The sequence below is a fragment of the Temnothorax longispinosus genome, chromosome 6 (genome assembly GCF_030848805.1).
Source record: "Temnothorax longispinosus isolate EJ_2023e chromosome 6, Tlon_JGU_v1, whole genome shotgun sequence".
In the NCBI taxonomy this organism is placed as follows: Eukaryota; Metazoa; Arthropoda; class Insecta; order Hymenoptera; family Formicidae; genus Temnothorax; species Temnothorax longispinosus.
The window spans coordinates 11,153,082-11,163,228 of record NC_092363.1 but is presented as its reverse complement, the minus strand read 5'-3'; the positions used below and the strand labels follow the sequence as shown (position 1 = coordinate 11,163,228).

The following is a 10,147-nucleotide window of genomic DNA, read 5'->3' as shown; positions in this document are numbered from 1 at the left end:
ACAAAGTCCGTGGGTTTCTCCTGCTGTTTTGGTAAGAAAAAAAGATGGAACGTTGAGATTTTGCGTCGATTATAGAATGGTAAATGCAATAACTAAAAAAGATTCGTTTCCCTTGCCTAGAATAGATGACATTTTCGATCAGCTTTCGGGAAACTTTTGGTTTTGCACTCTGGATCTTAAAAGTGGTTATTGGCAGGTAAAGATTCGTCCTGAGGATAGGGAAAAGACTGCCTTTCTATTGGACGTGGATTATGGCAATTCACTGTAATGCCTTTTGGGCTGTGTAACGCTCCTGCTACCTTTGAGCGTTTAATGGAAAAAGTATTGCGAGGATTATTATATAAAATTTGTTTGGTTTATTTGGACGATGTAATAATTAATGAAATGCTAGAGAATTTAAAGAACGTGCTCTCACGGTTACGTTCTGTTAATCTTAAAGTAAACCCTAAAAAGTGTATTCTCTTTGCAAAGGAAGTAAAATATTTGGGACATATAGTCTCTTCAGGAGGTGTTACTACAGATCCGGAAAAGATCTCTGCTGTGAAGGATTGGCCGATTCCACATAACAAGAAGCAGCTTCGAAGTTTCCTAGGGTTTTGCTCATATTATCGGAAATTTGTAAAAGGATTTTCTTCTTTAGCCAAACCTTTATATGCTCTAACAGAAAATCAGGTTAAATTTTCTTGGGACGAGAAGTGTCAAAGTGCATTTTTAGAGTTGAAACGAGTGTTATCTTCTTCTCCAATGTTATCCTTCCCGAGTGGGGAGGGAGAATTTATTTTGGACACTGACGCTTCGAATATTGGAATTGGCGCAGTCCTTTCACAAAAGCAAGAGGGAGTAGAAAAAGTCATTGCTTATTTCAGTCGTGTACTTAGTAAGTCTGAGAGGAATTATTGCGTTACTCGTCGAGAACTCTTGGCGATAGTCGATTCTATTAAATTTTTCCGGCATTATCTTCTAGGGCGGAAGTTCTTGATCCGTACGGATCATGTTTCTCTTAGGTGGTTGATGTCCTTTAAAGACTTAGAAGGGCAATTGGCGCGTTGGCTGGAAAGACTCCAGCAATATGAGTTCGAGATTATTCATCGCAAAGGTTTAATTCACAAGAATGCCGATGGGCTTTCTAGACGACAATGTGAATCATTTGGTTGCGAATATTGTGTCAAAGTGGAGAGAAGGCAGATTGAAGAATCAAGAAAATCAGTCGCTCGTATTATTCTCATAGGAGAAACTCTTCAAGATTGACGCAAGGAGCAATTAGAGGACGTTAGCATTGCTTTTATTTACCGCGGGAAGGAAACGGGAATACGTCCGTCTCGTTTTGAAATACCCGCTGGAAATGTCTCCGCCCGAATATATTGGTCTTATTGGGATGCTTTGAGTTTAAAGGATGGGGTTCTTTATAAGAGATGGGAAGCACCGAATCTTAAGTCAAGTATTTTTCAGCTTATTGTTCCTCGAAACCGTGTTAACCAAATTCTAGAAGAAGCGCATGATTCTTTTTCTGGAGGACACTTTGGAGTCAATAAAACTCTTGAAAAAATCCGAAAGCGGTTTTATTGGGCTACCTGTAAACAAGATGTGGAGGAATGGTGCAAAACTTGCAAAGTTTGTGTGTCAAAAAAAGGCCCTTTGGGGAAGGGAAAGTCTCCATTACAAATTTATAATGTTGGGGCCCCATTCGAAAGATTACAAATGGACATACTTGGCCCTCTTCCTATTACTACTTCCGGAAATAGATATCTCCTCGTCATTGTTGACTGTTTCATCAAATGGGTAGAAGTTTTTCCTCTCAGGAATATTAGGGCAAGTACAGTGGCAGAAGTCTTCGTTAATCAAGTCATTTCTAGACACGGGGTCCCTTTAGAAGTCCATACGGATCAGGGGAAGAATTTTGAGTCCAAACTTTTCGCGGAATTGATGAATCTCCTTGGAATTCGGAAAACGAGAACAACTGCTCTACATCCGCAATCGGATGGACAAGTCGAGCGGCAACATCAGACTATTGTTAATTATTTGGCGAAGTATATTTCTGAAAATCAGAAAGATTGGGATCGCTGGGTCCCTATGTTTTTATTGGCTTACAGATCTTCTAAACACGAGACTACTGGAGTAACTCCCGCCGAGCTGTGTTTTGCCCGAGATCTTAGGTTGCCGTTAGATCTGCTTTTAGGAAGTCCTCCGAGGGGAGGATCTCAGTCAGTTGAAGGTTTTATTGGGAATTTGAAAGAGAAGTTGGACAAGATCTATTCCAACGTTAGGGAACGTATGGATATAAAGTCTTCACGAGCAAAGTCTTGGTATGATCGAAAGGCCAGGCAAACTCTTTTTCAAGAAGGGGAGAAAGTTTGGTTTTATAATCCTCGTAAGATGAAAGGTAGAGCCCCTAAATTGCAGAGCAATTGGGAAGGACCTTTCTTAATAGTGAAAAAGTTGAATGATGTGGTCTATTGTATTCAAAGATCTGTGAGACATAAGAAGAAAATTGTGCATGCGGATAGGTTGGCTTCTTTTTCCGAAAGACATTAGAGTTTGATAGGGATATTATGGACTAGGTTGGGTGTAATAATTTGCGGGGAAGGTTAATTACGGTAGAAATTAAGATTGTTGTGTTGCATTGTTTACTGCGCGTGTTATTTTGTTCTTAGATATTTACGGAAGCCGGAGCGGTCGTAACTCCTCACCGAGTTGGACATCTTGGGAGCTGGCTTGTTGCCGAACCTAATACCGGCGAAGGATAAGACTGCCTCTCTCACGGTTGTTTGATCCGTGGTTTTTCCGTGAGACATAGGGCAAATGCCGAGGCAGGGACTTGGGGAGTCTTTCGAGACGTTGGGTCCACGGTAAGCTTCCCCCCCCTTGTCCGAAGATTTAGAAGAGGAGCAGCGACATCTCCGACGACTTCGGGAGCTGAGAGGAAGAGGCCTGTGTTGGGAGGCGAGATCTCCTGCGAGGGAATTGATGAGGGGTCGCCCTGGAGTCGGCAGGGGGGAGAGAGTATCTTCTTCCGGAAAATGTCGATTGGGGACTCGCTCCATGAGGAAGAGGACATGATCCTGGACTCGAGAAGAGGACGGTGCCCGGTAACCTGTGGCAGCAGCCCAGGGTAGGGCAGGAAGCCGTGAAGAGGACATGATCCTGGACTTCCAGAGTACGGTTGGGACCGAGAAGAGGACGGTGCCCGGTAACCTGTGGCAGCAGCCCAGGGTAGGGCAGGGGGCCGTCCCGGTACCCTGGAATCGTACAGAAAAGTTCGTCAGGAAACTGCCCCTCCGGATTGTCGGGACGACAATCTGAAGAGGGGGGGCAGTGTTACGCCCGCTCGCCCGTGCCGAGACGTTCGTTCTCGTGGGCTGAAATTGGCTTCGCTCCGCAGAAGTTTCAAGCCGAAGCGCGTCTCTTGACAACGGGGACGCATAGAATTATTGATTTATTACCGCCTGTCAGATTGATCTGGTGACTCGAATCGTTCGGTCCGGTTTCCCAGAACTTTCTTGTATTCCGTTCTGAGTTTAAATAAACCCGAGTTCCTTTTTGTATAACGAGAGTGGTTATTTCTGCGATCCCGGAAGTACGCGGACGCGTTCGTGAGTGCGCGCGACACGAATAGCGAACGGAGCGTAACAATATATATGTATTGCTAATTACTTTAATGTACTACATCATGGATATTATATTATTTATCTGCATTACAGTATTGATTGTCTTCGAAAAGAACAAGATATAATGGATGATTAAGTGTAAAAGGTAAAACTTGCAGTAGCGGTAGAAATTAATAAAAGAGGTAATTTTTAATATCTTAAAATATAAATATATTAAAGTTAGATGCATAGGTAATAAAATTTATAAACTTTACAATAGTTTTATAAAATGTATATGGTAATATTATAATTGATTATAATTTTATGTACAATTGTAAATATTAAAAAAGAAGAATTAAAAATAGATAGGGGAGACCGGGGCTAGACCGCTAACGGGGTAAATCTGCAAAATCAAATACCTCGGAACCTGTATATTGTGCAAACTCGCTATTAATATTGTAAACGCTGCTTATGGTACCCATGTGACCAACGGAGTTTCGGCAGGTTATCTGCCGTGTTATAATTTTTACGAGGGCAAACGTGTTTTCGGAAGGTGAAAGTGAAATTTTCTGCGCGTGAAAATATTGTAATATCTGCAATAATATTTGCTCTCCAAATCTCGAGGTACGTGATTATAAAGAGTAATGCATGCTGAACACGAATCCAGTGTAGTTTTTTCATTATCGTTAATGTCTAATATTTCGTGGGCGATTAAACCTGAAATTTATGTTTGGGGCTTATCCGCTAGTGAGCACCCAGGGCTGGTCCGCTAGTCTCGTCACTGTGGCACGCCGGGCGCACGACTTCAGCTCACGCCGCTCACGGCGATTTCAGGTTAGGTTTCCCTCGAGCGGCGTGATTCTGTCTTCCCTTGCACGTGCGTCAGTTTGTATAGGAGGGAAATGGTACGTACGTATCGTCGCAAAACGGGTGTTTTGGCCGACCGAAAAGATGGCGGACCGTTGTTTTCGAGATCGCTCGCGCTCACGGCACGACGGCGAGGCACGGCACGGCTCTGAGATTCCGCGATTTCCGCGCAAGAGTTGACATGCCGCGCGCGTGGTAGATCGTCCCGGCCGCGGTAGATCGTCGTTGTTGGTCGTTGTGTCAGTGTCAGTGTAGTGGCGATAGTGGTCGTGGTGGTCGTGGTCGTGGTCGTGGTGGTGGTGGTCGTCGTCGTCGTCGTCGTCGTCGTCGTCGTCGTCGTGCACTCGTCAGGATCTGTATTCACGTGCCTAAATTGTTTTATGGAATAGGTAAAACAATTATTTTTTAATGTTTCGCATAAAAATTTGAAATAAATTTTTATTTTTCTCTTAAAAAACAATTATTAAAATGTATCCTATCATTTTTCAGGATTAGATGTACGTATATGTATTGAAAATGCAGTGTAACGGATTTACCCTGGGGGGAGGGGGGTAACGGTTCAACCACGGCATTTTTGAGATTTCAATTTTTGCACCGTTGTCGTTTTTGCTCTATACCGGTTAAACAAAGCGACGTAGATAAAAATTTCCTGTATAAATTTTGTAGCTAAAGGTTCACTCTTTACAGTGGTATACCACATTTAACTACAATTATTTATTTTTTTGTTAAAAATCGGCACCAAAAAAAAACTAGCGGTCTAGCTCCGGTCTCCCCTACTACTAATTTTAAATTTTTGCAAAGTCAATATGCTATCCTTTTTCGATATTATTATAAATTACATATTAGCACGTTGAAATTAAAGGATATATAAAAACTAATTAGTATATTAGATTATATTAATTATAGTATAATATTATTCTTTCTTTCATATTTCACAGTACATATTTTATAGAAGAGAAAAAATACAAGAAAAATGAATAAGAATGTTTTAAAAAGTAACAGAGCAAAAATTGAGATTTCATATTTCACGAGACAAATACCCCAGGCATTTCAAACTCCCGCGCAGGGTAAATACATTCTTATAGCGTTTTTTATTGGCAGAACTGGTGCGCACTCAGTGCACATTAAAGCCGTTGTACACTGATTTAATCTCTAATATTTAAAGTAAAATGCAAATATTTCGACTGATAAAATACCCAGTACATATTTTACCAAATAGTGCAATAAAGAATATTGAGAATTTCATGATTTAACCCGTTTATATTAAACATACACTTTACGTTGGTTTGTGTACGACGGCTTTAATGTGCACTGAATGCGCACCAGCTCAGCCAATGAAAAACGCTATTAGAGAACGTATCTCGTACTATTGTCACGGAGATTCTCAAGTATCACAGATTGTGTGCACGGTGGATGCCTAGGATGCTAGGTGCCTAGGATTTCAGATCTTAAATCATCCCTCATATAGCCCTGACCTTGCTTTCTCTGATTATCATGTGTTTGAAAAGAGTCGAAAAAGGCAGAGAGAAAAAAAGAGAAGACAAAGAGAAAAAGTGAGAGATAAAAAAAGAGGTAAGCCTTAAAATAATAATTAACTTATATTGTGCATAACTCGTTTACGATGAAGATGATGATAGCGTATTTGTTCGTATTTTTTTACTCTTTCTGATTAGATACTACAAAGTTAAAGATGATGAACAAGAGGAAAAGAAGGAGACAGAAAAAGAGAGAGATAAAGAGAGAAGAAGAGAAAGAGGGGGAGAGAGAAAGAGAGAGAGGGAGAAGGAAGAGACGAGTAAGCCTCAAAATAATAATTAAACTTATATTATGCATAATTCGTTTACGATGAAGATGATGATAGCGTGTTTGTTCGTAATTTTTTACTCTTTCTGATTAGATATTACAAAGTTAAAGATGATGAACAAGAGGAAAAGAAGGAGACAGAGAAAGAGAAAGATAAAGAGAGAAAAAGAGAAAGAGGGGGAGAGAGAAAGAGAGAGAGAGAGAAGGAAAAGACGAGTAAGCCTTAAAATAATAATTAAACATATATTGTGCGTAACTCGTCGACGATGACACAGGTGATAGCGTGTGGGTTCGTAATTTTTTTTTGTTCTCCGTGTTAGATATGACAGAAATAAAGATACAAACGAAAAGAAAAAAAGAAAAGTCGAGAAAGACAAAGAAAAAGAAAAAAAAGAAAACAGAGAGAAAGAGAAAGAGAAAGAGGGGTAGAGAGAGGGGAAGAGAGGGGAAGAGAGAGGGGGTGAGAGAGAGAAAATGAGAGGGAGGTAAGCCTTAAAATAATAATTAAACTTATATTGTGTGCAACTTGTCTACGATGAAGATGATGATAGCGTGTTTGTTCGTAATTTTGTTATTCTTTGCGATTAGATATTGCATATGCAATTAAAGATAATGAACAAGAGGAAAAGAAAGAGACAGCGAAAAAAAGAGAAAAATAGAAAGAGAAGCAGGTAAGCTTTAAAATAATAATTAAACTTATATTGTGTGTATCTCGTCGACGATTAAAGAGCCAGTTCCACAAACGTCGGTTAACTCTTAACTTGAGGTTAACTTATCCTTTGTTTCTTTCTAACGTCCCCCTTAGAAAGAGACGAAGAGTGAGTTAACCTAAGGTTAAGAGTTAACCGACGTTTGTGGAACTGGCCCTAAGTTGGTGATAACATGTTTCTTCGTAATGATTTTTCTTCGCGATTAGATGTGATGATAAAGTTAAAGATGACGGACAAGAGGTAAAGCAGGAGACAGAAAAAGAGAAGAAAAGAAAGAGAGAGAGAGAGAGAGAGAGAGAGAGAGAGAGAGAGAGAGAGAGAGAGAGAGAGAGAGAGAGAGAGAGAGAGAGAGAGAGAGAGAGAGAGAGAGAGAGAGAGAGAGAGAGAGAGAGAGAGAGAAAGGGAGAGGAAGAGAGGTAAGCCTTAAAATAATAATTAAACTTATATTGTGCGTAATTCGTCGACGATGAAGATGCAAGTGATAGCGTATGTGTTCGTCATTTCTTCGTTCTCCATGATTGGATATGACAAAGTTAAAGATGACAACTAAAAGAAAAAGAAGAAAAGTCGAGAGAGACAGAGAGAAAGAAAAAGAAAGAAACAGAGAACGAGAGAGAGAGAGAGAGAGGCGGGGCCGGAGAGTTAAGAATTCACTTCCGTAATCATAGAGATAAGAAGCATGTTAAAAATTTTGTATATAAAAATTGTACGTATTTTTTTTGAGGTTTTAATTAAGGCTATAATGAAAAGTAAGACCATTATACGAGCATTAATAGATGTTACGGAAAATTCATATCTAATTTTTATATGTTTTTAATTAATTATTCAAAGTGTATTTATAACGTTGCAAAAAACATGAAATTAATTAAAATAAAGATTTTTCTGTACAAAGTCATTTGAAAGTCATGTTATGTATATACCGTTAAATTTTTCTTAATGTGTTATTATTAAAGAGCAATAGCGTTGCAAATGTTGTTTTGTGTAATAATATAGAAAAAAAGCTAAATGGCGCGTGCGTAGCGCTCGCTTGTAATGTTCTAGTATATTATAATTATAATTTAGATAACTTGGGTTAGCACGCATATAACATAGAATAATAGGATAAATAGTTAAATGTATACAAAATATGTAATACTTTGATGCATTATACTTCTTAATTAAATGTAATGTACTAACTCAAATTATAATATTACTATAATAAAATGTACATACCTTCTAATGATGTTTGTGGCACATCTTGTAATATATCAAGCATTCCTACTATTTCTTGGTAATTTTCTTCAAAATAATTATTGAAAAAATTTACATAAGTACATAAGTACATGACATTTAATTAATAAGTATAATACACGCATCAAAGTATTACATATTTTATATACATTTAGGGGGTCTATAATACACGTATGAGTTTGGCTCGCAAGTCCGGCTTGGCTCGGCTTCTACTCGTTCGTGGATGAGATGTTACGAGCCGAGCTTGGCGTCAAATGAGTCAAATTCGCACATTTTCTTTTCGTGTGTGGTGAAAAAACGTTCGAGTCCGGCTCTCGAATCAAGCTCGCCGACCTAGACTTGTGAACCAAACTCGTACGTGTATAGACCCCCTAAATGTATATATGTAAAATATGTAATACTTTGATGCGTGTATTATACTTATTAATTAAATGTCATGTACTTATGTACTTATGTAAATTTTTTTAATAATTATTTTGAAGAAAATTACCAAGAGTGTAAGACACCCTTAACCTATCATTCTATGTTATATGCGTGCTAACCCGAATTTATTTAAATTATAATTATATATTTCTTTATTTTCTTATATTAATATTTGTACATACCGTAGTGCATACATTTATACATCGCGTAGTCCATACCACAGTCCATACTATACGTCGATGACGTTTTGCTTGACAGCTTGACGTTTTACGTACTTTTAATTTGCTGAAAATTATGGCGACCGCTGAGTGAACGTGTTGAGACTTTAGGTGCGTTTAGAATCGTTCAGCAGAGAATCATAAAACAGTTGCAATACTGTTGCGTTTTGCTGAACGCAGCCATTGTTGATTAACAAAATTAATTACGTTCTCTAGAGGTTATTTCTTCAAAAATGTAATTTTCTGCAAACATTCAATTTTGAGTGAAACTTTTAGTTTATGCTTTCTTGTGTACACATTTCAGTATCTTATGTCATATTGAAAGCTAAGATATTAAGTTCAAACTTTTATTTTCTCATATGACAATTTGTGTTTTAATAATACATTGCAATGTACAATTCCAACATTATGTATTTTATTTTTATTTTCCGTTTCAGTGATGCCAAATGCGAAGGATACGCCATCGTGTTAAGACTTAAGACATTAACTGCGTTGCATTAAAGAATGCATTAACTGTGGAAAATCGCAATCTTCGCCAACAGTTGAAGAGGTGCAATAAGTTGGCAGAAAGAAAATGGCGCAACAAGATGCAAAATTTACTTCGAAGAGTATTCAGTCCAGGTCAAGTTAAACTTTTGCTGAACCCTGAACAAAAGAAAACTCGCTGGTCTGCAAAAGACATTGCAGAAGCTATTTCTCTTTGTAGTGTCAGTCCGAAAGGTTACCGGTATTTGAGAGAGAATATAAACTTGCCGCTCCCGGCACTCTCAACCCTCAGAAAGTGGGTCGCAGCATTCGATGTGAATGCCATCATGACTAAAAACAACCGGAGAAAATTCAACAAAAAAATGTCAAAAATTATAAATAAAAAAATTACATAAAACGTAATTAATTGATTCCTTATTTACCATTCCATCATTCAGTATTATTAATATACCAATCAGCATGGGTTTATAGTTGGACGGAATTATTTCGAACAGGACTTAATACTTATTTATTATTTATTACATTTTTATAACCATTTATTGTAGTAATGTAAACGTAGTGTTTTCATGTTTACTTATAACATATCTAAAATGAGAATAATAATTATACAATTACAAAAATTTAATAAACGTTATTATATAATAGCTATAATAATATTCAAAAATAATAATATTACATCACAGTAGCTAGCGAACGTCTATTTTCTATTTTTATGCCTACTTTATATATGTTTAAACTTACAATTAGTCGTATTCAAAATTGGCGCGAGAAAATGGCGCAGAGTTGGGACCTCTATTCATTGACTAAAAAAAATGGCTGCGTAAGA

At 37.9% G+C, this 10,147-nt stretch overlaps 1 long non-coding RNA gene across 1 annotated transcript; it reads left to right on the top strand.

Annotated features, from left to right (window-relative positions):
• Positions 1-336: 336 nt before the first annotated feature.
• Positions 337-9,723, top strand: LOC139814932 (uncharacterized). Its single transcript, XR_011732615.1, has 2 exons — positions 337-6,023; positions 6,125-9,723. It is a non-coding gene; the product is annotated as an uncharacterized lncRNA (long non-coding RNA).
• The last annotated feature ends 424 nt before the right edge of the window (positions 9,724-10,147 follow it).